The sequence below is a fragment of the Bos javanicus genome, chromosome 3 (genome assembly GCF_032452875.1).
Source record: "Bos javanicus breed banteng chromosome 3, ARS-OSU_banteng_1.0, whole genome shotgun sequence".
NCBI classification, from domain to species: Eukaryota; Metazoa; Chordata; class Mammalia; order Artiodactyla; family Bovidae; genus Bos; species Bos javanicus.
Genome location: NC_083870.1, coordinates 17,496,863 through 17,524,389, shown reverse-complemented (window position 1 = coordinate 17,524,389; position 27,527 = coordinate 17,496,863). Strand labels below are relative to the sequence as shown.

Sequence of the window (27,527 nt, the reverse complement as noted above, 5' to 3'; positions counted from 1 at the left end):
ACACTAAGAACTGGACATGGAAAAATGAACTGGTTCAAAACAGGGAAAGGAGTAAGCAAAGGCAGTATATTGTCACCCCGCATACTTAAATTATATGCAGAGTACATCATGCAAAATGCTGGGCTGGATGAAGCACAAGCTGGAATCAAGATCGCCGGGAGAAACATCAATAACCTCAAGTATGAAGATGATGCCACCCTTAGGGCAGAAAGCAAAGATGAACTAAAGATCCTCTTGATGAAAGTGAATGAGGAGAGTGAAAAAGTTGGCTTCAAACTTCTAACTTCAAATTCAAAAAACTAAGATATTAGCATTCGATCAAATCACTTCAGGGAAACAGATGGGGGAAAAAATGAAAACAGTGACAGACTTTATTTTCTTGGGCTCTAAAATCACTGAGGACTGAGACTGCAGTCATGAAATAAAAGATGCTTGCTCATGGGAAGAAAACTATACCAAACCTAGACAGTGTATCAAAAAGCAGAGACATCACTTTGCTGACAAAGGTCCTTATACTCAAAGTTCTGGTTTTTCCAGTGGTCATGTATGGATGTCAGAGTTGGACCATAAAGAAGGCTGAGCACTGAAGAACTGAGGCTTTTGAACTGTGGTGCTGGAGAAGACACATGAGAGCCCCTTGGACACCAAGGAGAGCAAACCAGTCAATCCTAAAGGAAATCAACTCTGAATATTCTTTGGAAGGACTGATATTGAAGCTCAAACTCCAAAATCTTGGCCTCCTGATGTGAAGAGCCAACTCATTGGAAAAAACCTCGTTGGGATGTTGGGAAAGATTGAAGGCAGGAGGAGAAGGGACGACAGAAGATGAGATGGTCGGATGGTGTCAATGGAAATGAGTTTGAGCAAACTCTGGGAGACAGTGAAGGACAAGGAAGTCTGGCATGCTGCAGTCCACGGGGTCGCAAAGAGTTGGACACGAATGAGCAACTGAACAGCATCATACAACCCTAGACCACAATGACTCATGCTCGTGTGACAGAAAAAGTAGAATTTCATGAAGGGATCCTATTCCATGAGCTTATGGCTAAGAAACCTGAGGGATCATGTTGTCCTGTTCAAGTCCATTTTGGAGCCATGTGAAAACACAGCTGAAATGAGACTGCTAGTACTGGAAAATCATGATAGACTTTGTGGCCATGGTTAAGTGTTTTAATTGTCAAGAAAAGCCCAGAGATCAGTAGAATGTGGTATAAGGGGAATTTAGAAAAAGTGTGGGTGGGGGTTAAGCTATGTGTGTTTAGTAAACCCTAGTCATGACCATTGAGGGAGACAGCTGGGTGCTGAAGCTGAAATGGAATGGGGTAGTAAGTTTTCCATACCAGATGCGTAGGGAGCTGGGGAATGTGGCAAGCACAATCTTAACCATGGAGGAGCAGTACCATTGTCAAGGAATTCCTCATATTTCCTAACTGGTGCATGATATTGGCACTGGGGCTTTGAGACAATGTATTGAGTGACTCACTCTGCACTGCCTCAGTGAAGGGTAAGGAAGTCCATGGCAATGGAGCTTTGTGATATCAGCGTGAGTGTGACAATTTATTTTTGATTGCAAGCACATGGTATTTGGGGTGGGAAACAAGTGCATCATGCCAGATCTGGGATATTCCCTCTGGGTGGAGCTGCCTGGTCCTTATAAAAGGAGTCTCTACCACCATCCTGCTATCTTTGTGCTACTCAGTCATAGGTCTTCTTTGGAGCCTCTGGTGCGTACAGTTTTAGATGTTTTTAGCACTTGTGTGGTAGGGTATAATCTTAGGGTAGAAGTGGCTGTATTTTAACAAATTAGTGCTCTCTATGGGAATAAGAAGGTAATAAGAATTTAGGGGTAGTTTTAATCTTGTTCTTGACATCTTAAATGTGCTCTTAAAGGAGACGAGAGGAATGGAGTCAGCGGCACAATCTTAACCTAGGGAGAGTCAGGGAGATGAGATGCCGTGTTTCAGTGCACCCTGCATTCATTGCAAATGAAGTCTTCTCAGCCTGCAGTCCCACTGAGTGCTGCATCTGGGCCTTTGCGTTTCTCCTTGGAAGCCAACAGTCAAGTCAGTTAGACCAGCAACCAGAACCTCAAGGGAGAAATTAGTAGAGATGTTTTTGAGATTGGCTAGAAGTTTCACATCCTGATTATTCTTCTTCAGAGTGTGCTTGTATTCACACAGCATTTGTGCAAGTAATTTTTTCTTTGGAAAGTGGTAGAAGAGGGCTCCCTATTAATGGAAGAATAGGACTTTCTGTTAAGAACAATGCTGTTTGTATTTCAGATTCCTTGAGACCCAGGGAAGTATGTCTCACCATCCGCATCCGCATCCACATCCGCATCCGCAAAAGCATCAGCATCAGCATCACCATCAGTGCAAGGAGCCCTGCCATCCACCTCCAATAGTGTGCCCACCAAAGTGCCATGAGCCTTGCCCACCTCATCCATGCCCACCTCCAGTGAGCCAGCAGAAATGCCCTCCTAGGCCACCATGCCCACCCTATGAGCAGAAGTGTCCACCCAAGTGGAAGTAACAGCACCAGATTTCATCTGGACCAAGAAACAACAAGATCCAGGCTCTCCCGTTGTCCACCCTTCGGCCATGGTGATGGATTTCGTCTTCCTTAACCTCCCTCCTCAACCGACAGCTGACAGAGAAAAGGCTTGCTTCCTGAAGCTGACACCACCTTGTTGAATAAAGAGCAGCAGGATCATCACCTGATCGCCTTTTGCCATGTGCCCGTCTGTAATCCACATTGTGATCTCTACCCTGTGAGAACTTAGTGTGTCTATTCTTTGATTCTCCAATAAAGCCTGTGTCCTAGTGAGTGCACATTTCTTCTTACGTTTTTCTTTTGCACTTTGTGTTTTTAATGTCTCCTGTCAACAACAAGTATTCTTCTGTGTGTTCCTTTTACTCCCATTGGATTTTCGGAGTTAGACTTTTCCTTGATTTGAGTTCAGCTTTGCCTGAAATATGTTTTGGATTGGATCCATCAAGGAATTCTTTCACTGGTTTCAAACGTGTCTATCTCTCTTCCTTATAGGACCCTGAAAAGAACTGAATTCTCTCAGCCTCAGTTTCCTAACCTGAGAAAATGAGGAGAGAATGTATTCGACTCAGTGTACTCATAGAAATTAATATATTCACAAATGTTTCTTAATTATTGATACCTGCCAGACCCATATGTTAAGGACATGATAATGGTGACCAACGTCCTTGTCCATCTAAATTCTTGAGGGCATTTTACACACACACACACACACACATATGAAGAAGACAAATAATAGTCCTGTGTGTGTATATGTTAGAGAAAATTTGGAGAAGAGGTCTTCCAAAGTGGCTTTTTGGGCAATGACCTGAGTGATGAAATGAGTGAGCTTTGAGTGTATTTGGTTTACATTGTACCATGAGAGGTGAGGGCAAGTGCTAAGGCAGAGGAAATTAACCACAGAAAGGACAGTGATCAAGGAGACACTGCCTCCAAATGGGGTCAGAGAGGTTGGGATCCAAAGATTTAATAATGATTTTCATTATTTATTCATAGTTTGACAGTCATACTATGCTGATGGCCTAACGGTCTCAAATTTTATATCTATGCAATTCTCAACTATAAATTAAAGATAAATCAAAATTGCTGAATGAATTGTAGGACTGCATGATAGAGCTGCACTAATTAAGAGAGGATGCTATCCCATAAGAAAAGACACAGAGATCAATGCAATAATAGAACATCCAGACATAGATCCACACCATACATGGTCAACTGATTTTCAACAAGGGTGTCTCAGTAATTCAACAGATGAAAAATAACCTTGTCAATAAATGCTACTCAAACTGTTGGATACTGATACAGAAATAATTGAAGCTTGGCCTTTAGCTAACACCATATAAATATTAACTCAAATTGTACCATAGACTACAACATAAGATCTAAGATTCTACAATTTCTGGAGGAAAACAGGAGAAAATCTTAGCTGCCATGTGTTAGCCTAACTGTTATTAAAAATCAGTATCCAAAATATGTATATAACTCATAAAGTCAGTCATAAACAGACACTGAATAGAAAACTGGACAACAGTCACTTTACAAAGAAAATGCCTTCATATGGCTAACAAAGTTATTTTTAGAACTTCTGAAAGTCACTAACATTAAATAAAGAGTATTCAAAATGCAAACCTGATGGGTACAGCCTTCAAAAGTCTGGAAATGACAAACTAATTTAATTAAGACACAGGACAAGCAGCAAATACACAACACCTCTGGGAGGAGTCTGGAATTGTTGCCAGTACTTTGGAAAACAGTTTGGCATCATCTGTAAAAGTAGAAGTGAGATACTTCAGGAACATCCCCTAGAGAAATGTGTGAACATGTGCACTAACAGACATGAGGAAACGTCCTAGTGTTCCTAACAGCTCCAGAAAGGAAACAACTTTGAGGTCAACCAACGGTACAACAAGGAGAGAAATGAAGTGCTGTATAGTCACACAATGACATACTAAACTTCACTAGTGGATAGGCCAAAGCTACATAGTGTCAACTGAAGGATGAGAGACAAAGATACGGTATACAGTATAATTCCATTTATGTAGTGAAAAAGCTAGTAACTTAACTATAATTTTTAGAGACATTCCTATGCTGATGCTTAAAAACAATAAACAAAAAGCAAGAAAGTGATTATTAGGAGTCATGATTGTGGTCACTTCTAGTGGAGAAGGTATGAGACGCAAATAATAAGGAAACTTGCGTCTTTTGAAGAGTTGGTAGTATTCTTTTTCTTAACTTCATGATTCTTGACAATAAAGAGATCAGTCTATGATTACCCACTTCATACAGCAAAGCTTTATGGACTTTCTGAATATGTTGGCCGTGTTCTCCTGAAATCAAACAAAATTTTATTTTTTCTTTTCCTTTTTCTTGTTTTTCTTCAAGACAAAATTGAGGAGGATATCATGTCAATAATATTAGGCCAGAGCCCTATCCAAGAGTACAAAGTCACCCACTTAAAAATAAAATCAGTGCTTTATAGTGTTGGAAGCACAACAATAAAATTCTTTATGTATTTTGTTACTATAACATGATAGAATTTAATGGAGTCAACTTCCCTATAAGATGGGAACACTGTTAATAATAGACCTACCTTTCATATCATCACTCTCACAAAATGTAGTTTTGCTTTGCAAAAGGATTAATTTTTTAAATTAATTTAATTTTTATTGAAGAAGACTTGCTTTACAGGATTTTGCTGTTTTCTGTCAAACCTCAACGTGAATCAGCCATCAGTTTAGTTCAGTTCAGTCACTCAGTCGTGTCTGACTCTTTGAGACCCCATGAATCGCAGCACGCCAGGCCTCCCTGTTTATCACCAACTCCCCAAGTTCACCCAAATTCATGTCCATCATGTCGGTGATGCCATGCAGCCATATCATCCTCTGTCATCCCCTTTTCCTCCTGCCCCAATCCCTCCCAGCATCAGAGTCTTGTCCAGTGAGTCAACTCTTCGCATGAGGTGGCCAAAGTATTGGAGTTTCAGCCTCAGCATCAGTCCTTCCAATGAACACCCAGGACTGGTCTCATTTAGGATGGACTGCTTGGATGTCATTGCAGTCCAAGGGGTTGCAAGAGTCTTCTCCAGCACCACAGTTCAAAAGCATCAATTCTTTGGTGCTCAGCTATGTGTATACATATATTCCTTAGTCCTTTTAACCATTTTTAAAAACTATCTTTACAGGATCATATGTACTTTCAGGTAAAAGAAAATAAATGTGATGGTAGAGAATTACATACAAAGTTGGGACTTTGAACTTCAGCATAGTATGGCTGGAAAACTGTGAATGAATTATCAAAATCTTTGATACATCTTTCAGATCCAATGTCTTCAACCCCATTTGGAGACATTGTCTCTCTGATGACTGTTCTCCCTGCAGTTACTCTGCCCTGCCTCAGCACTCGCCATCTCCTCTCACTGGTACAGTGTACCCCAGATACTCAAGGCTCACTCTTTTCTTCACTCAAGTCTTTGCCCTAAAAGCCACTTTGGAAGAGCTTTTCTATACAGTTGTCTCTAACATTCCCCCTGCATCTCTATTATTTGCCTTGTATGTGCACATGTGTGTGTCTGTGTGCGTGTGCAAAATCTCTTGAAGAGTTTAGATGGAGAAAGGACTTTAGTCACCATCCTCATGTCCCTAGCACGTAAGACATTTCCTGGCATGTGTTAATAATTAGGAAACATTTGTGAATATATTAATCTCTATGAGTACAAGGAGTTGAATAGATTCTTGCCTACTGGTTTTACAAATAAAGAATCTGAGACTGAGAGAATTCAACTCTTTTCAGGGTCTTCAAGATAGAGATAGAAACAAGTCTGAAGCCAATGAAGGAATTCATTGACGAATCCAGTCCAAAAGACATATTTCAGGCAAAGCTGAACTCAATGATGGAAAAATCTAATTCTGATAACCCAATGGGAATTAAAAGGAACACTCAGAAGAATACTTGTAGCTGACAAAAGAGATGAAAAACACTATATGCAAAAAAAAAGAAAAGAAAAAAAAAACAAAGAAAGAAATACATAATGGGCTATGAATATGCTTTATTGGAGAAGCAAAAGAATAGACACACTAATTGCTCATGGGGTAGAGATCACAACACGGATTACAGATGGGCACATGGCAAAGAGAGATCAAGCGATGATCCTGCTGCTCTTCTTCCAACAACGTGGTGTTGGCTTCAGAAAGCAAGCCTTGTCTCTGTCAGCTGTCGGTTGAGGAGGAAGATTAAGGAAGATGCAGTCCATCACCATGGTCAAAGGGAGGACAATGGAAGAGCCTGGATCATGAGTCTGTTACTTCCACTTGGGTGGACACTTCTGCTCGCATGGTGGGCATGGTGGCCCAGGAGGGCATTTCTTCTGGCCCAGTGGAGGTGGGCATGGATGAGGTGGGCAAGGCTCATGGCACTTGGGTGGGCACACTTTTGGAGGTGGATGGCAGGGCTCCTTGCACTGATGGTGATGCTGATGCTGATGCTGATGTGGATGCGGATGCTGCTGTTGAGACATCCTTCCTGGGTCTCAAGGAATCTGAAATACAAACAGACAACAGTATTCATAGCAGAGAGTCTGATTGATAGAACATTTAGCTGCGCCAACAACCCGCCCGTCCCTAAGGCTCTTCTTGATTCCTAAAAAGTCTTTATGGTTTTTTATAGCTTCTTCACCCTTTGTTTTTAGTATCTCTTGCCCTCACATCTTCAGTCTTTTCTGGTTAGTCTCTCCTTTACCTCTTTTTAAAACAAAATTACCTACACAGGTGTTGTATGAATACAAACATACTCTGAAGAAGAATCTGGATAATAAACTTGTAGCCAATCCCCAAACAAATCTCTACTTATTTCTCCCATGAGGTCTTGGTTGCTGGCCAAACTGACCTGACTGTGGGCTTCTGAGAGAAATGCAGAGACCCAACCTAGGCACTCAATGGGACTAAATGCTGAGAAGGGTGCATCTGGAACTAATGTGTGCTGTGCTGTAGCACAGTATCTCATCCCCCCTACTCTCTCTCAGGTTAAGACTGTGCCTCTGACTCCATTTTCTCCTCACATTTAAGATCGCATTCATGACCAAATACCAAAAATTTACCCCTAAACCCTCATTATCTTCTTTTTCCCATTAAGAGCACTAATTGCTTCAACTAAAGCCACTTCTACCCCCAAATTAAACCCTACCACCCAAGTTCCATAAAGATCTCTAAGAGCTGTGCTCACCAGAAGCTCCAAAGAAGACCTATGACCGTCACGACAATGACAGCACTGTGATGGAGACTCCTTTTATAAGGACCAGGCAGCTCCACCCAGGGGGAACATCCCAGGACTGGCACAATGCACTTGTTTCCCACCCCAAATACCACATGCTTGCAATCTCAAAAATAAATTGCCACACTCACGCTGATATCACAAATCTCCCTTGTCCATGGACTTCTTTATCCTTCATAAGGAAGTGCAGAGTGATTCCTGGAGACCTGGTCACGTACTCCCTGTGCCATTGTTATGCACCGGGTAGGAAATATGAGGAATTCTTTGACAATAGTGTTGCTCCTCCATTGTCACAGTTGGTGATTCTTCCTGTCCCCAGCCCCCAAGAATCTGCTATGTAAAACTTCCTCCCTATTCCATTTCACCTGCCAACACCCAGCTTTGTTTCCCTTGATGGTCGAGACTAGGATTTACTAACCTCACATATCTTAACCACTACCCACAGTTTTTTTAAACTCACCTTCCTTACACCATGCCCCACTGGTCTCTAGCCTTTTATTGACAATTAAATGACTTGGGGCCACAAAGCTCAATCTTGTTTTCCTAATTTTCTAGTTTCTTGTGTTGGCGGTCTCATGCCAGGTGTGTTTTCACACGGCTCCATTCATGGATTTTGACAGGAAAACTTGATCCTTCAGTTTTCCAGGCCATAAGGTCACAAGTTGAGATGCTTTACTGAAGCTCTACTTTTGCAGATGTATACACTGATCTCGTCTCTGCAGCCATATGACCATGAGCAACTTGTAGTCTACTAGAAACCCAAATTCCTCTCTCCTCATTATCTTCAAAATTGACTCAATGTCTAGGCTGTATCCATTAAGAAGCTTTTCCACTAATACTCCCCAAATATTCTTTGCCACTTTACCCTACAGCAGTTAATTCAATTGACTCTATCCGGCCTTTTTTTTTTTAATGACATTTAGTGTGTTTTCAGAATTCTTAGTATACTCAGGGAATGAAGCTCCACGAGTCTTTGACCCCGCCATTCAATCCATGGATATTTTTCTCTAAACAAATAAACTAAGGGTGACATAGAACCCATCAGGAATTTATTAGTATAATTTGTTGAAACACAGCAACCCTTCAGCTAATACTAAGCACTAAGCCTTCCATGGGGGACCTTGAGTGCCCTGGGTATGGAGACATCTATAGGCACCAGTACTTTATGACATTAAATGTTTCCCAACCACTCTGAAGATCAGCTTAATAACACTGTTATAAATTAGAGACAAAAGCTATACTTGCCTCAAAATTTTGCTATGGAAAACACAAAATGTCTAATATAAGGCATGTGACATAGTCTGTTACCAAGTCCAAGCTTGTTCCACTCACTGCAGTGAATCTGAGATGAGGCGTCTAGACAGGAAAAGGAAAAAAATGAAATGAAAAATTTCATTTTTCACCCAGGAATCAAACCTGAGTCTACTGCATTGCAGGCAGATACTTTACCAACTGAGCTATGAGGGAAGCCCGTCTAGACTAGAAAGGGACTTTGTTAGGGAACCCGCTGGCTGAGACAATGACAAGCTAGTGCCTCAAAGTAATCATCTTGCTGGGGCCTGGTTGCCAGGTTCTTTTATGGGTCAGAAATGGGGTGGGGGTAAGGAAACAAAGTAAAAGACTACTCAATCCTGGCAAATTTCCCCTAGTATGGCAAGCCTCAGGTGGGGGAATATGTTAGATTCGATTCCTTACAGTCCCTCACAGGTGGGCAGCTCAGGTTATCTCTCAAAAGCAGTCCATTATGTATGCTTACAATAACAAGGGTGGCAAGATGGGGGTTAAAAACACAGAAGCTGATCTAGCATAAATTCAAAATTAACTCTTCCTGGTTACAAAGCTTAAGGAAATATAAGCCCCATATATATGATAAGGGGTTAATTTCCAAAGTATGTAAGAAGTTCCTACAACATAATAGAAAAAAATTTAACAATCTTAATTTTAAATAGGTAAGGGACTTGGATAGAGCTTTCTTTAAAGAAGACATATATATATGTATATCCACAGGGACATGAAAAGGAGTTTAATATCACTACTAATCACCAGGGAAATGCAAATCAAAACCACAATGATATATCACTTCTGAAAATCCAGTACTTTGGCCACCTCATGCGAAGAGTTGACTCATTGGAAAAGACTCTAATGCTGGGAGGGATTCGGGGCAGAAGGAGAAGGGGATGACAGAGGATGAGATGGCTGGATGGCATCACTGACTCGATAGACATGAGTTTGAGTGAACTCCAGGAGTTGGTGATGGACAGGGTGGTCTGGCGTGCTGCAATTTGTGGAGTCACAAAGAGTCGGACACTACTGAGTGACTGAACTCAACTGAACTGAACACAGTAAAACTTTTTTTAAAAAGTAAATTGTTACAGCCACTATGGAGAACAGTATGGAGATTCACTAAAAAACTAGGAGTAAAACTACCAAATGGCCCAGCATATGCCCTGAGAAAACTGTGATTCAAAAAAGTCATGTGTACCCTAGTGTTCATTGCAGCACTATTTACAATAGCCAGGACATGGAAGCAACCTAGATGTCAATCAACAGATGAGTGGATAAAGATGTTGTGGCACATGTATACAATGAAATACTACTCAGCCAATAAAAAAGAACAAACTGAGTCAGTTGAACTGAGATAGACAAATCTAGAGCCTTTTACACAGAGTGAGGTAAGTCAGAAAGAGAAAAACAAATATTGTATATTAACACATATGTATGGAATCTACAAAAATAGCCCTGATGAACCTCTTTCAAGGGCAGGAATAGAAATGCAGATGTAGAAAACAAACTTGTGAACACACCGAGGGAAGGAGAGGGTGGTACAAATTGAGAGAGTAGCACTGAAATACAGGCATTGCCCTGTGCAGAATAGATGATGATGGAAAGTTGTTTTATAGCTCAGGGAGTTCAGCCTCGTGTTCTGTGACAGCCTAGTGGGGTGAATGGGGGGCACTGGGGGGGAAGTGAGGTTCACGGTGGGGGGGATATATGTGTACTTAGAGCTGATCCACATTGTTGCATGGTAGAAACCCACAGAACATAGTAAAGCAATTATCTTCCAATTAAAAATAAATTTAAAAATTATTTATATCAGCTATAAAGGGTAGAAAAACTAATAATTATGAATAACTACTCAAAATAACTGATCAATAATGTCAAAAATGCTCCATTTCTTATAAAGAATAACATTGTGTAGACTAAGGTCTCTCTCGCTAAGACCCCTGCCCTGGGTCTTAGCTGTTTTCTTTCTTTCTAGCTGTTATCACTGCTAATTAGAAGGAGTCAGTTTGAAGGCACTTGAAGAATCCACATCTTTTTACTAGTAACAGAGGTCTTCCTTCTCCACTGCCTGAGGGAAGATTTCACAGGTTGTGCCCTTTCCTGAAAGAAGACTGTGTAGCATCTGTTCTGTTTCTGTCTTGACTGGGATGATGTAGTTGAGAAAAAGATCAGTGGCATAACCTGAGTGTTTGAAGAGGTAGGAACTTCTTTGGACGGAGTCCTGCTCCTGATCTTTTTCTCAGTCTCTCAGAGGACCAAGATGAGGACCGCTGTTCCTGCCTAGTCCTCTGAGATTGCACAATGGAGTAACCAGGATCGCCATTAGGAAACAGACACACTTCAGGAATCCTGGGAGGAACAGCAATGTCTTGGGATGGATTAGGTGCTTTCACAACAGTCTTTTCATGATGAAGTCTTAGGAACTAGGTGGTACCTGCTGGAGTAAGAGAATTATCTAAGGAATATATGACTTAGAACAGTTCTGCCAACATAATTTTATACTTTCTTTTCATTCTCCATGAATTACTAATGGATTCCAACATATTTTTACCAATAAATTCTGTGGGCTGTCACTTATGTTTTGTAATTTGAAGGATTAGTCTTTCTTAAGGAAAAGGTGCTTAATGAGGTTGCTGACTTAGAAAGGGGGATAATTAGTTCTTGATAACAGAGAAAGTGACTCAAGGACAAATGGTCCTCATTTTTTTTTAATAATGCATAATTTTTCATATAATGAATATTTTCCCTTTTACAAATGGAAGCATTTGTAGCAAACCGAATCTCTGAATCTCTCTGAAAATCATGTAATATCTACCTGAGAGTTTGCTAGATTTTACTTAGAAACTAGTAAGAGTGGTTATCTAGGAGAGAAGCTGACTGTCTGGGGAATGAGTAGAAGAGAGGCTAAGTCATGAGGCAGAAAAGGAATCATCAGCAAATATGCAAGCTTGAAGAGTAAAGAGCACTGCCTCTAAAATTCCAAGAGAAAATATTTTTTGAACCTACAATGTTACATGTTCTTAGTTTCAGTTCAGTTGCTCAGTCATGTCCGACTCTCTGCAACCGCATGAATCACAGCACGCCAGCAGCTGAGATGGCTGGATGGCATCACTGACTCTATGGACATGAGTTTGAGTGAACTCCGGGAGTTGGTGATGGACAGGGAGGCCTGGCGTGCTGCGATTCATGGGGTCGCAAAGAGTCAGACACGACTGAGGGACTGGACTGAACTGAACTGAACTGAACTACTCTCTGGAAAGGAAAAAAATGTATGTGTAGAGATTGCTATTCACAGCATAGCAACTACACATACTACACATTCATTACATTGAACTTTTAAAAAATTTATTTATTTTTAGTTGGAGGGTAATTGCTTTACAATGTTGTGCTGGTTTCATACAGTAACTTCAATCAGCCGCAGGTATCCATATGTCTCCTCCCTCTTTGACCTCCCTGCCCCCTCTCACGCCGTCCCATCTCTCTAGGTTGTCACGGAGCACCAGGTTGAGTTCCTTGTGTCATACCGCAAATCCCCACTTTCTCTCTATTTTCGGTGTGGCAATGTATGTTTCCATGTTCCTCTCTCTATTCATCCCATCCTCTCCTTTCCCCACTGTGACAAGTCTGTTCTCTATGTCTGCATCTCTCTTGCTACCTTGCAACTAGGTTCATCAATGTCATTTTCTAGATTCCATATATATGCATCAAGATATGATATTTGTTTTTCTCGTTCAGACTTACTTCACTCTGTATAACAGGCTCTAACTTCATCCACCTCACAGCATTGACTTAAATTTGTTCCTTTTAATGTTGAGTAATATTTCATTGTATACATGTACTTCAACTTCTTTACCCATCCATCTAGGTTGCTTCCATGTCCAGACTATTGTCAATATTGCTGCGATGAATATTGGGATACATGTGTCCTTTTCAGTTGTGGTTTCCTCAGAGTATGTGCCCATTAGTGGGATTGCTGGGTTATCTTGTAGTTTTATTCCCTAGTTTCTTAAGGAATCTCGATACTGTTCTCCATAATGACTGTATCAGGTTACATTCCCACCAATAGTGCAAGAAGGCTCCCTTTTCCCTTTTCTCTTTGAAGGCTGAGCTCTGAAGAATTGATGCTTTTGAACTGTGGTGTTGGAGAAGACTCGAGAGTCCTGTGGACTGCAAGGAGATCCAACCACTCAATGCCAAAGGAAATCAACCCTGAATATTCACTGGAAGGACTGATGCTGAAGCTGAAACTCCAAAACTTTGGCTACCTGAGGCAAAGAGCCAACTCAATGGAAAACACCCTGATGCTAGGAAAGATTTAAGGCAGGAGGAGAAGAGGGCAACAGAAGATGAGATGGTTGGATAGTATCACCAATTCAATGGACATGAGTTTCTGCAAACTCCAGACGATAGTGAAGGACTGAGAAGCCTGGCCTGCTGCAGTCCAGTGAGTTGCAAAGTGTGGGACATCACTTAATGACTGAACCACAACAATGTCAAAGAGTGTTCTTCCTGTGTTTTCCTCTAAGAGTTTTAGGGTTTGTGGTCTTACATTTAGATCTTTAATCCATTTTGAGTTTATCTTTGTGTATGGTGTTAACTTTGTGTATAGCCTTCCCTGGTAGATCATAAGGTAAAGTGTCTGCCTGCAATGTGGGAGACCCAGGTTCAATCCCTGGGTTGGGTAGATCCCCTGGAGAAGGAAATGGCAACACACTCCAGTACTCTTGCCTGGAAAATTCCATGGATGGAGAAGCCTCGTAGGCTACAGTCCATGGGATCACAAGGAGTCAGAAAGGGCTGAGCAACATCACTTTCACTTTTCACTTTCATGCATTGGAAAACAAATGGCAACTCATTCCAGTTTTCTTGCCTGGAGAATCCCAGGGATGGGGGAGCCTGGTGGGCTGCCGTCTGTGTGGTCTCACAGAGTCGGACACGAGTGAGTGACTTCACTTTGTATGGTGTTAGGGAGTTTTCTAATTTCATTCTTTTACATATAGCTGGCTAGTTTTCCCAGCACCACTTATTGAAGAGACTATCCTGTCTCCTTTGTATAATCTTGCCCCCTTGGTCAAACATGAGGTGTCCATAGGTGCATGGGTTTATCTGGGCTTTCTATCTTGTTCCATTGGTCTATATTTCTGGTTTTGTACCAGTACCATACTGGCTTGATGACTGTAGCTTTGTGATACTACACATTTTTTAATATAAATTTATTTATTGTAATTGGAGGCTAATTACTTTACCATATTGTATGGTTTTTGCCATACATCAGCATGAATCCACCACGAGTGTTTTCGTGTTTCCCATCCTGAACCCCTCTTCCACCTCCCTCCCCATACTATCCCTCTGGGTCATCCCAATGTACCAGTCCCCAGCATCCTGTATCATGCATTGAACCTGGACTGGCTATTCGTTTCACATATGATATTATACATGTTTCAATGCCATACTCCGAAATCATCCCACCCTCGCCCTCTCCCACAGAGTCTAAAAGACTGTTCTATACATCTGTGTCTCTTTTGCTGTCTCACATACAGGGTTATTGTTACCATCTTTCTAAATTCCATGTATATGTGTTAGTATACTGTATTGGTGTTTTTCTTTCTGGCTAACTTTACTCTGTATAACAGGTTCCAGTTTCATCCACCTCATTAGATCTGATTCAAATGTATTCTTTTTAACAGCTGAGTAATACTCCATTGTGTATATGTACCACAGCTTTCTTATCCATTCATCTGCTGATGGACATCTAGGTTGCTTCCATGGCCTGGCTATTATAAACAGTGCTGCGATGAACATTGGGGTACACGTGTCTCTTTCAATTCTGGTTTCCTCAGTGTGTATGCCCAGCAGTGGGATTGCTGGGTCGTATGGCAGTTCTATTTCCAGTTTTTTTAAGGAATCTCCACACTGTTCTCCATAGTGGCTGTATTACTTTGCATTCCCACCAATAGTGTAAGAGGGTTCCCTTTTCTCCACACCCTCTCCAGCATTTATTGCTTGTAGACTTTTGGATCACAGCCATTCTGACTGGCGTGAAATGGTACCTCACTGTGGTTTTGATTTGCATTTCTCTGATAATGAGTGATGTTGAGCATATTTTCATGCGTTTGTTAGCCATCTATATGCTTTCTTTGGAGAAATGTCTGTTTAGTTCTGACATGACTGAGCGACTCAACTGAATTGAACTAAATTGTTTAATTCTTTGGCCCATTTTTTGATTGGGTCGTTTAATTTTCTGGAATTGAGCTGCAGGAGTTGCGTGTATATTTTTGAGATTAATTCTTTGTCATTTGCTTCATTTGCTATCATTTTCTCCCATTCTGAAGGCTGTCTTTTCACCTTGCTTATAGTTTCCTTTGCTGTGCAGAAGCTTTTTAATTTTAATTAGGTCCCATTTGTTTATTTTTGCTTTTATTTCCAATATTTTCTGGGAGGTGGGTCATAGAAGATCCTGCTGTGATGTATGTCAGAGAGTGTTTTGCCTATGTTCTCCTCTAGGACTTTTATAGTTTCTGGTCTTACATTTAGATCTTTAATCCATTTTGAGTTTATTTTTGTATATGGTGTTAGAAAGTGGTCTAGTTTCATTCTTTTACAAGTGGTTGACCAGCTTTCCTAGCATCCTTTGTTAAAGAGATTGTCTTTTCTCCATTGTATATTCTTGCCTCCTTTGTCAAAGATAAGGTGCCCATAGGTGTGTGGATTTATCTCTGGGCTTTCCATTTTGTTCCATTAATCTATATTTCTGTCTTTGTGCCAGTACCATACTGTCTTAATGACTGTGGCTTTGTAGTAGAGCCTGAAGTCAGGCAGGTTGATTCCTCCAGTTCCATTCTTCTTTCTCAAGATTGCTTTGGCTATTCGAGGTTTTTTGTATTTCCATACAAATTGTGAAATTATTTGTTCTAGCCCTGTGAAGAATACCGTTGGTAGCTTGATAGGGATTGCATTGAATCTATAAATTGCTTTGGGTAGTATACTCATTTTCACTATATTGATTCTTCTGATCCACGAACATGGTATATTTCTCCATTTATTAGTGTCCTCTTTGATTTCTTTCACCAGTGTTTTATAGTTTTCTATATATAGGTTTTTAGTTTCTTTAGGTAGATATATTCCTAGGTATTTTATTCTTTTTGTTGCAATGGTGAATGGAATTGTTTCCTTAATTTCTCTTTCTATTTTCTCATTATTAGTGTATAAGAATGCAAGGGATTTCTGTGTGTTGATTTTATATCCTGCAACTTTACTATATTCATTGATTAGCTCTAATAATTTTCTGGTGGAGTCTTTAGGGTTTTCTATGTGGAGGATCATGTCATCTGCAAACAGAGTTTTACTTCTTCTTTTCCAATTTGGATTCCTTTTATTATTTTTTTTTCTGCTCTGATTTCTGTGGCCAAAACTTCCAGAACTAAGTTAAATACTGGCGGTGAAAGTGGGCACCCTTGTCTTGCTCCTGTCTTTAGGGGAAATGCTTTCAAATTTTCACCATTGAGGATGATGTTTTCTGTGGGTTTGTCATATATAGCTTTTATTATGTTGAAGTATGTTCCTTCTGTTCCTGCTTTATGGAGAGTTTTTATCATAAATGGATGTTGAATTTTGTCAAAGGCTTTCTCTGCGTCTATTGAGATAATCATATGGCATTTATTTTTCAATTTGTTAGTATGGTGTATTACATTGATTGATTTGTGGATAGTGAAGAATCCTTGCATCCCTGGGATAAAGCCCACTTGGTCATGATGTATGATCTTTTTAATGTGTTGTTGGATTCTGATTGCTAGAATTTTGTTAAGGATTTTTGCATTTATGTTCATCAGTGATATTGACCTGTAGTTTTATTTTTTTGAAATTAATTTTAGTTATTAACATTTTTAATCACTTTCTCAAGTCCAGACAATCCACCAACAATTAATCAAGTCCTGATTTGTAGCATTGTCCAACAATTGTACCTCATAAGCTTGAAAGAACACACAACTTGTAGTTTCAGCAGACTTTAAATTCCCAAAAGAATGAGGGAGAGAGGAACAGGAAGAAGAGAAAAAGAAGATACAAGAACAGAAGAAGGGAGGACGAGGAGTGCGAAGAGGAGACAACTTAAGATAACAAAGCAAAAATCTAATACAGGAAAGATTAGGAAATATAGGCTAAATATGGTACAAAGTATAAGATTATCACAACCTTAATGCAAAAAGTACTGCTTCTTTAAGTGGCATAGGGGCCAAGGCATTAAATTCATAGATTAAAAAGTAATCACATTGACAAGGTATGCTTATGGGCTGAGCAGTTCTGATGCACTCTCAGTAACATCTGATCCTCATTGTGCTTTCTGTGAGCTGACACAGTTCTAAGTGCTTTATATATACATATAAATGTAAGGCTCACAACTAACCTATAAAATGAGTACTATTATTATTCCCACTTTTAAAGTGAAGAAAATGAGACCTTAAAATGAGACACAGAGACCTTAAGCGAATTACCCAAGATCATACAGTTGTTAAGCAGCAGAACCATGGAGTGAACTCAGGAAGGCTGGCTATAGGATCTGTGATCTCAGAAACATGACTGTGGTCACCTCTAGTGGAGAAGGTATGAGATGCAATTTATTTAGGAAACTTGGGTCTTTTAAAGTGTTGGTACATGTAAAATATCATGTATGAAACGAGATGCCAGTCCAGGTTCGATGCACGATACTGGATGCTTGGGGCTAGTGCACTGGGACGACCCAGAGGGATGGTATGGGGAGGGAGGTGGGAGGAGGGTTCAGGATGGGGAAGACATGTGTACCTGTGGCGGATTCATTTTGATATTTGGCAAAACTAATACAATTATGTAAAGTTTAAAAATAAAATAAAATAAAAAAATAAAGTGTTGGTAATGTTGTTTTTCTTATCTTAATGTTTCTTGACAAAAAAGATATCAATCTATAATTGTCCACTTCATAAAGCTAAGTTTTATGAACTTCCTGAATGTCTTGATCATGTTCTCCTAAAATCAAACAAAATTTTATTTTTTGTTTTCCTTTTTCTTGTTTCTCTTCAAGACAAAATTGGATAGGAATCGTGTCAATAATATTAGGCCAGAACCCTGTCCAAGAGTACAAAGTCAACCCTCCTAAAAATAAAATCACTTCTTCTTAGTGTTGGAAGCACAACAACAGTAAAATTCTCTGTGCATTTTGTTACCTATATGGTGATGGAAATTAATGGAGTCAACTTCCCTATAATATGGGAGCATTGTTAATAATAGACCTACTTTTCATATAGTCACTCTCATAAATAAATTTTTGTTTTGCAAAAGAATTAATTTATTCCTTGGCCCTTTTAAACATTTACAAAAAAAAATGTCTTTAAAAGATCATATGTACTTTCAGTTTAAAGAAAATAGATGTGATAGTAGAGAATTACATGGAAAGTTGAGACTCTGAACAGCATAGTACGGATGGAAAACTGTGAATAAATTATCAAAATCTTTGATACATCTTTCAGATCCAGTGTCTTCAGCCACATTTGGAGACATTGTCTCTTTGATGACTGTTCTCCCTGCAGTTACTCTGCCCTGCCTCAGCACTCACCATCCCCTCTCACTGGTACAGTGTACCCCAGATACTCAAGTCTCATTCTTCTCTTCACTCAAGTCTTTGCCCTAAAAGTCACTTTGGAAGAGCTTTTCTACACAGTGTCTCTAACATTCCCCCTGCATCACTATTATTTGCCTTGTATGTGCACGTGTGTGTGTGTGTGTTTGTGCAAAATCCCTTCAAGAGTTTAAATGGAAAAAGGACTTTAGTCACCATCCTCATGTCCCAGGCACATAAGAGACTGCCTGGTATGTGTTAATAATTGGGAAACATTTTTGAATAAATTAGTTTCTATGAGTACACTGAGTTGAATAGAGTCTGCCTACTGATTTTACAAATAATGAACCTGAGACTGAGAGGTTTCAATTCTTTTCAGGGTCTTCAAGGTAGACAAAGAAACAAGTCTGAAACCAATGAAGGAATTCTTTGGTGGATCCAGTCCAAAAGGCATATTTCAGACAAAGCTGAACTCAATGATGGAAAAGTCTAATTCTGATAATCCAATGGGAATGAAAAGGAACACTCAGAAGAAATCTTGCAGTTAACAGAAGAGATGAAAAAAAACTTTTTTTTTGCACTAAATGCAAAAAAAAAAAAAAACACAGAAAAACGAAAGAAAGAACTACATAATGGGCTATGAATATGCTTTATTGGAGAATCAAAAGAATAGACACACTAATTGCACATGGGGTAGAGATCACAATGCGGATTACAGACGGGCAAATGGCAAAGAGATCAAGCGATGATCCTGCTGCTCTTCTTCCAACAACGTGGTGTCAGCTTCAGGAAGCAAGCCTTTTCTCTGTCAGCTGTTTCTGAGGAGGGAGATTAAGGAAGATGCAGTCCATCATCCTGGCCAAAGGGAGGACGATGGAAGAGCCCGGATCTTGTTTCTTCGTCCAGATGAAATCTAGTGCATTACTCAGACTTGGGTGGACACTTCTGCTTGCATGGTGGGTATGGTGGCCCAGGAGGGCATTTCTGCTGGCTCAGTGAAGGTGGGCATGAATGAGGTGGGCAAGGCTCATGGCACTTGAGTGGGCACACTATTGGAGGTGGATGGCAGGGCTCCTTGCACTGATGGTGATGTTGATGCTGATGCGGATGTGGATGCTGATGGTGAGACATCCCTTCTGAATCTCAAGGAATCTGAAATACAAACAATATTCTTCATAATGGAGAGTCCGATTGGTAGAACATTTAGCTGTGACAACAACCCTCCCATCACTAAAGACTCTTCTTGATTCCTAATACAGACTTTACGTTTTTCTAGAGCTTCCTCGCCCTTCTTTTTAAGTATCTCTTGCCCTCAGATCTTCAGTCTTTTTGGTTAGTCTCTCCTTCACCACTTTCTAAAACAAAATTATCTACACAGGTGTTGTACAAATACAAACATACCCTGAATAAGAATCTGGATAAAAAACTTGTAGCCAGTCCCCAAACAAATCTCTATTTATTTCTCCCATGAGGTCTTGGTTGCTGGCCAAGCTGACCTGACTGTGGGCTTCTGAGGAGAAATGCAATGGCCCAAACTAGGCACTCAATGGCATTGAATCCTGAGAAGGGTGTAATTGGAACTAATGTGTGCTGTGCTGTGACACAGTATCTCATCCCCCTTACTTTCTCTCAGGTTAAGACTGTGCCTCTGACTCCATTTTCTCCTCACTTTTAAGATCACATACATGACCAAATACCAAAAATTTTCCCCTAAATCCTCATTATCTTCTTTTTCCCATTAAGAGCACTAATTGCTTCAACTAAAGCCATTTCTACCCCCATATTAAACCCAACACCCAAGTTCCAAAAAGATTTCTAAGAGTTGTGCTCACCAGAGGCTCCAAGAACAACTATGACCGTCATGACAATGACAGCTTGTAGACTACTGCTTGTAGACTTTTGGATTGCAGCCATTCTGACTGGCATGAAATGGTACCTCACTGTGGTTTTGATTTGCATTTCTCTGATAATGAGTGATGTTGGGCATCTTTTCATGTGTTGTTAGCCATCTGTATGTCTTCTTTGCTCACCTTGTTCCATATACTACTTCTTGACATTTAAGTGACTTAAACCTTGCCACAAAGTCTACCTTGAATTTTTAGTGCAAGCAGTCTCATGTCAGATGTGCGTTCACATGGCTACATACACGGACTTGAAAAGGACAACATGATCCCTCACTTTTTTAGTGATGGAGACTCCTTTGATAAGGACCAGGCAGCTCCACCCAGGGGGAACATCCCAGGACTGGCACGATGCACTTGTTTCCCACCCCAAATTCCACGTGCTTGCAATCTCAAAAATCAATGCCCCAGTCATACTGATATCACACACTTTCCTTGTCCTTTGATTTGCTCATCCTTAAGTGAGGAATTACAGAGTGATTCATTTGAGACTTTGTCTCATACTTCCTCTACCAGTGTCATGCACCATAGGAAATATGAGGAATGCCTGAGAATGGTGCTATTCTTCCATAGTTAGAGATGTTGCTTTCCCCTCTTGCCAGCTCCCCAAGCATCTGGTACATAAAACTTACTACCCCATTCCATTTCATCTGTCATTACCCGGCTTTTTTTCCATTAATGACAGAGACTAGAGTTTTCCTAACTGCACATATTTTAACTCCTACCTACAGTTTTTCTTTTTTATTTTAATTTAAATTTATTTATTTTAATTAGAGGCTAATTACTTTAAAATATTGTATTGGTTTGCCATACATCAACATGAATCTGCCACAATTGTACATGTGTTCCCAATCCTGAACCCCCTCCCACCTCCCTCCCCATACCATCCCTCTGGGTCATCCCAGTGCACCAGCCACAAGCATGCTGTATCCTGCATCAAACCTGGACTGGCAATTCATTTCTTATATGATATTATACATGTTTCAATGCCATTCTCCCAAATCATCCCCCCCTCACAGAGTCCAAAAGACTGTTCTATACATCTGTGTCTCTTTTGCTATCTCACATACAGGGTTATCGTTACCATCTTTCTAAATTCCATATATATGCATTAGTATACTGTATTGGTGTTTTTCTTTCTGGCTTACTTCACTCTGTATAATTGGCTCCAGTTTCATCCACCTGATTAGAACTGATTCAAATGTATTCTTTTTAATGGCTGAGTAATACTCCATTGTGTACATGTACTGCAGCTTTCTTATCCATTCTTTTGCTGATGGACATCTAGGTTGCTTCCATGACCTGGCTATTATAAACAGTGCTGTGATGAACATTGGGGTACACATGTCTCTTTCAATTCTGGTTTCCTCAGTGTGTATGCCCAACAGTGGGATTGCTGGGTCGTATGGCAGTTCTATTTCCAGCTTTTTAAAGGAATCTCCACACTGTTCTCCATAGTGGCTGTATTAGTTTGCATTCCCACCAACAGTGTAAGAGGGTTCCCTTTTTTACACATCCTCTCCAGCATTTACTGCTTGTAGACTTTTGGATCGCAGCCATTCTGATTGGCATGAAATGGTACCTCACTGTGGTTTTGATTTGCATTTCTCTGATAATGAGTGATGTTGGGCATCTTTTCATGTGTTTGTTAGCCATCTGTATGTCTTCTTTGCTCACCTTGTACCATATACTACTTCTTGACATTTAAGTGACTTAAACCTGGCCACAAAGTCTACCTTGAATTTTTAGTGCAAGCAGTCTTGCGTCAGATGTGCTTTCACATGGCTACATACACAGACTTGAACAGGACAACATGATCCCTCACTTTTTTAGGCAATAAATCACAAGCACTGGTCCCTTCCTGAAGCTCTACTTTTGCAGGTTATACACCGATCTGAACTCTGTAGACCCATGATCTGAGTCACTTGTGGTCTACTAGAAACCCAAATTCCTCTCCTCTCATTATCTTCAAGATGAACTCAGTGTCTGGGCTATATCCATTTAGAAGCTTTCCCACTAATACTCCCTAAATATCTTGCACTTCTTTCCCCTACAACAGTTAATTCAATTGACTTGATCAGGTCCTTTATTTTAAATGACACAGTGTGTTTTCAAACGTTCTTAATACACTCAGGGGATGAACCTCCATGAATCATTGATTCAGCCATTCAATCCATGGGTATTTTTCCTTAAATGAATAAAAGAAGGGTGACATAGAACCCATTCTAATTTACTAGTGTAATTTGGTGACCGACAGTAACACTTCAGCTAATAATATTTACTATGCCTTTCAGGGGGAAACTTGAGTACCTTGGCTATCAGTTCAGTTAGTTCCGTCCAGTCACTCAGTCATGTCTGACTCTTTGCGACCCCATGAAACTGCAGTACACTAGGTTTCCCTGTCTGTCACCACCTCCAAGAACTTGCTCAAACTCATGTCCATCGAGTTGGTGATGCCATCCAAACATCTCATCTTCTATCATTCCCTTTCCTCCTGCTTCAATCTTTCCCAGCATCAAGATCTTTTCCAATGAGTCAGTTCTTCACATTAAGTGGCCAAATTATTATCGCTTCACCTTCAGCATCAGTCCTTCCAATGAATATTCAAGACTGATTATCTTTACTATTGACTGGTTGGATCTCCTTGCAATCCAAGGGACTCTCAAGAGTCTTCTCCAACACCACAGTTCAAAAGCATCAATTATCTGGCACTCAGATTTCTTTATGGCCCAACTCTCACACCCATACATGAATGACTACTGGAAAAACCATAGCTTCGACTAGATGGACCATTGTCTGCAAAGTAAAGTCTTTTTAATATGCTGTCTAGGTTGGTTATAGCTTTTCTTCCGAGGAGCAAGTGTCTTTTAATTTCATGGCTGTAGTCACCATCTGCAGTGATTTGGAGACCAAGAAAATAAAGTCTCTTACTTTTTCCATTGTTTCTCCATCTTTTTGCCATGAAGTGATTGGACCAGATGCCATGATCTTAGTTTTCTGAATGCTGAGTTTTAAGCCAACTTTTTCACTCTCCTCTTTCACTTTCATCAAGAGGCTTTTTAGTTCTTCTTCACTTTCTGCTGTAAGGGTGGTGTCATCTGCATATCTGAAGTTATTGATATTTCTTCTGGGAATCCTGAGTCCAGCTTGTGCTTCATCCAGCCCAGCATTTCTCATGATGTACTCTGCATATACGTTAAATAATCAGTGTGACAATATACAGGCTTGATGCACTGCTTTCCCAATTTTGAACCAGTCCATTGTTCTATGTCTGGTTCTAACTGTTGCTTCTTTTCCTGCACACAGGTTTCTCAGGAAGCAGGTAAGGTGGTCTGGTATTCCCATCTCTTTAAGAATATTCCACAGTTTGTTCTGATTTACACAGTCAAAAGCTTTAGCATAGTCAATGAAGCAAAAGTAGATATTTTTGGAATTCTCTTGGCCTTTATATGATCCAACAGATGGTAATTTGATCTCTGGTTCCTCTGCCTTTTCATTTCTTTTTTTAAATTAATTTCTTTATTTTAATTGGATGTAACTTTACAACATTGTGGTGATTTTTGCCGTACACTGAGTTGGCATGAATCAGCCAGCATGCACATGTGCCCACCTATCCTCAACTCTCCTTCCACCTCCCTCCCTACCCCATCCTGCTGGCTTGTCCCAAAGCAACGGCCTTGAGTGCCCTGCTTCATGCATTGAACTTGCTCTGGTCATCTATTTTACATATGGTAGTATACATGTTTCAATGCTATCCTCTCAAAACCTCCCACCCTTGCCTTCTCCCACATAGTCCAAAATCTATTCTTTACATCTGTGTTTCTTTTGCTGCCTTGCATATGGGATCATCATTATTGTCTTTCTAAATTCCATATACATGCATGAATATACTGTATTGGTGTTTTTCTGACTTATTTCATTCTGCATAATAGACTCCAGTTTCATCCACCTCATTAGAACTGACTCAAATGTGTTCTTTTTTAAAGCTGAGTAATATTCCATTGTATATGTGTAACACAACTTCCTTATCCATTTGTCTGCTGATAGACATCTAGGTTGCTTCATACCTACCTATTGTAAACAGTGCTGCCATGAACATTGGGGTACACGTGTCTCTTTTGATTCTAGTTTCCTCAGTGTGTATGCCCAACAGTGGGATTGCTCGGTCATAGGGCAGTTCTATTTCCAGTTTTTGAAGGCATCTCCACATTGTTCTTCATAGTCGCAGTACCGGTTTGCATTCCCATCAATAGTGTAAGAGGGTTCCCTTTTCTCCACACCCTCTTCAGCATTTATTGTTTATAGACTTTATGATGATGGCCATTCTGACTCACATGAGATGATACCTCATTGTGGTTTTGATTTGTGTTTCTCTTCAGACTTAAATTGAAGAAAGTAGGGAAAACCACTAGACCATTCAGGTATGTATGACCTAAGTAGGCAAAACCACTAGACCATTCAGGTATGACCTAAGTCAATCCCTTATGATTATACAATGGAAATGAGAAATAGATTTAAGGGCCTAGATCTGATAGATAGAGTGCCTGATGAACTATGGAATGAGGTTCGTGACATTGTACAGGAGACAGGGATCAAGACCATTCCCATAGAAAAGAAATCCAAAAAAGCAAAATGGTTGTCTGGGGAGGGCTTACAAATAGCTGTGAAAAGAAGAGAAGTGAAAAGCAAAGGAGAAAAGGAAAGATATAAACATCTGAATGCAGAGTTCCAAAGAATAGCAAGAAGAGATAAGAAAGCCTTCTTCAGTGATCAACGCAAAGAAATAGAGGAAAACAACAGAATGGGAAAGACTAGGGATCTCTTCAAGAAAATCAGAGATACCAAAGGAACATTTCATGCAAAGATGAGCTCGATAAAGGACAGAAATGGTATGGACCTAACAGAAGCAGAAGATATTAAGAAGAGATGGCAAGAATACACAGAAGAACTGTACAAAAAGATCTTCATGACCCAGATAATCACGATGGTGTGATCACTGACCTAGAGCCAGACATCCTGGAATGTGAAGTCAAGTGGGCCTTAGAAAACATCACTACGAACAAAGCTAGTGGAGGTGATGGAATTCCAGTTGAGCTATTCCAAATCCTGAAAGATGATGCGGTGAAAGTGCTGCACTCAATATGTCAGCACATTTGGAAAACTCAGCAGTGGCCACAGTAAGTTTGAATAGGTCAGTTTTCATTCCAATCCCAAAGAAAGGCAATGCCAAAGAATGCTCAAACTACCGCACAATTGCACTCATCTCACACACTAGTAAAGTAATGCTCAAAATTCTCCAAGCCAGGCTTCAGCAATATGTGAACCGTGAACTTCCTGATGTTCAAGCTGGTTTTAGAAAAGGCACAGGAACCAGAGATCAAATTGCCAACATCTGCTGGATCATCGAGAAAGCAAGAGAGTTCCAGAAACACATCTATTTCTGCTTTATTGACTATGCCAAAGCCTTTGACTGTGTGGATCACAATCAACTGTGGGAAATTCTGAAAGAGATGGGAATACCAGACCATCTGACCTGCCTCTTGAGAAATTTGTATGCAGGTCAGGAAGCAACAGTTAGAACTGGACATGGAACAACAGACTGGTTCCAAATAGGAAAAGGAGTTTGTCAAGGCTGTATATTGTCACCCTGTTTATTTAACTTCTATGTAGAGTACATCATGAGAAACGCTGGACTGGAAGAAACACAAGCTGGAATCGAGTCCCAGGGGAAATATCAATAACCTCAGATATGCAGATGACACCACCCTTATGGCAGAAAGTGAAGAGGAACTCAAAAGCCTCTTGATGAAAGTGAAAGAGGAGAGTGAAAAAGTTGGCTTAAAACTCAACATTCAGAAAACGAAGATCATGGCATCCAGTCCCACCACTTAATGGGAAATAGATGGGGAAACAGTGGAAACAGTGTCAGGCTTTACTTTTCTGGGCTCCAAAATCACTACAGATGGTGACTGCAGCCATGAAATTAAAAGACGCTTACTCCTTGGAAGGAAAGTTATGACCAACCTAGATAGCATATTCAAAAGCAGAGACATTACATTGCCAACAAAGGTTCGTCCAGTCAAGGCTATGGTTTTTCCTGTGGTCATGTATGGATGTGAGAGTTGGACTGTGAAGAAGGCTGAGCGCCGAAGAATTGATGCTTTTGAACATGTGGTGTTGGAGAAGACTCTTGAGAGTCCCTTGGACTGCAAGGAGATCCAACCAGTCCATTCTAAAGGAGATCAGCCCTGGGATTTCTTTGGAAGGAATGATGCTAAAGCTGAAACTCCAGTACTTTGGCCACCTCATGCGAAGAGTTGACTCATTGGAAAAGACTGATGCTGGGAGGGATTGGGGGCAGGAGGAGAAGGGGACGGCAGAGGATGAGATGGCTGGATGGCATCACTGACTCGATGGACATGAGTTTGAGTGAACTCCGGGAGTTGGTGTTGGACAGGGAGGCCTGGCGTGCTGCGATTCATGGGGTCACAAAGAGTTGGACACGACTGAGCGACTGATCTGATCTGATCTGAGTAATGAGTGATGCTGAGTATCTTCATGTGTTTGTTAGCCATCTGCATGTCTTCCTTGGGGAAATGTCTGTTTAGTCTTTTTCCCCACTTTTTGAATGGGTTTTTTTTGTTTTTCTGGTATTGAGCTGCATGAGCTGTTTGTATATTTTGGAGATTAATTCTTTGTCAGTTGTTTTATTTGCTGTTATTTTCTCCTATTCTGAACGCTGCCTTTTTACCTGCTTATAGTATCTTTCATTGTGCAAAAGCTTCTAAGTTCAATTAGGTCCCATTTGTTTATTTTTGTTTTTATTTCTATATATCTGGGAGGTGCAGTCATAAAGGATCTTGCTGTGATTTACTTCAGAGAGTGTTCTGCCTATATTTTCTTCTAAGAGACTTATAGTTCCTGGTCTTACATTTAGATCT

At 40.3% G+C, this 27,527-nt stretch overlaps 2 long non-coding RNA genes across 2 annotated transcripts; one reads left to right on the top strand and one right to left on the bottom strand.

The window, feature by feature from the left end:
* The first annotated feature begins 1,597 nt into the window (after positions 1-1,597).
* Positions 1,598-2,843, top strand: LOC133245286 (uncharacterized). Its single transcript, XR_009735623.1, has 2 exons — positions 1,598-1,724; positions 2,283-2,843. It is a non-coding gene; the product is annotated as an uncharacterized LOC133245286 (long non-coding RNA).
* Positions 2,844-6,575: 3,732 nt separating this feature from the next.
* On the bottom strand, positions 6,576-7,985 carry LOC133245285 (uncharacterized). Its single transcript, XR_009735622.1, has 2 exons — positions 7,768-7,985; positions 6,576-7,084 (listed from the first exon to the last, which is right to left on the bottom strand). It is a non-coding gene; the product is annotated as an uncharacterized LOC133245285 (long non-coding RNA).
* Between the last annotated feature and the right edge of the window lie 19,542 nt (positions 7,986-27,527).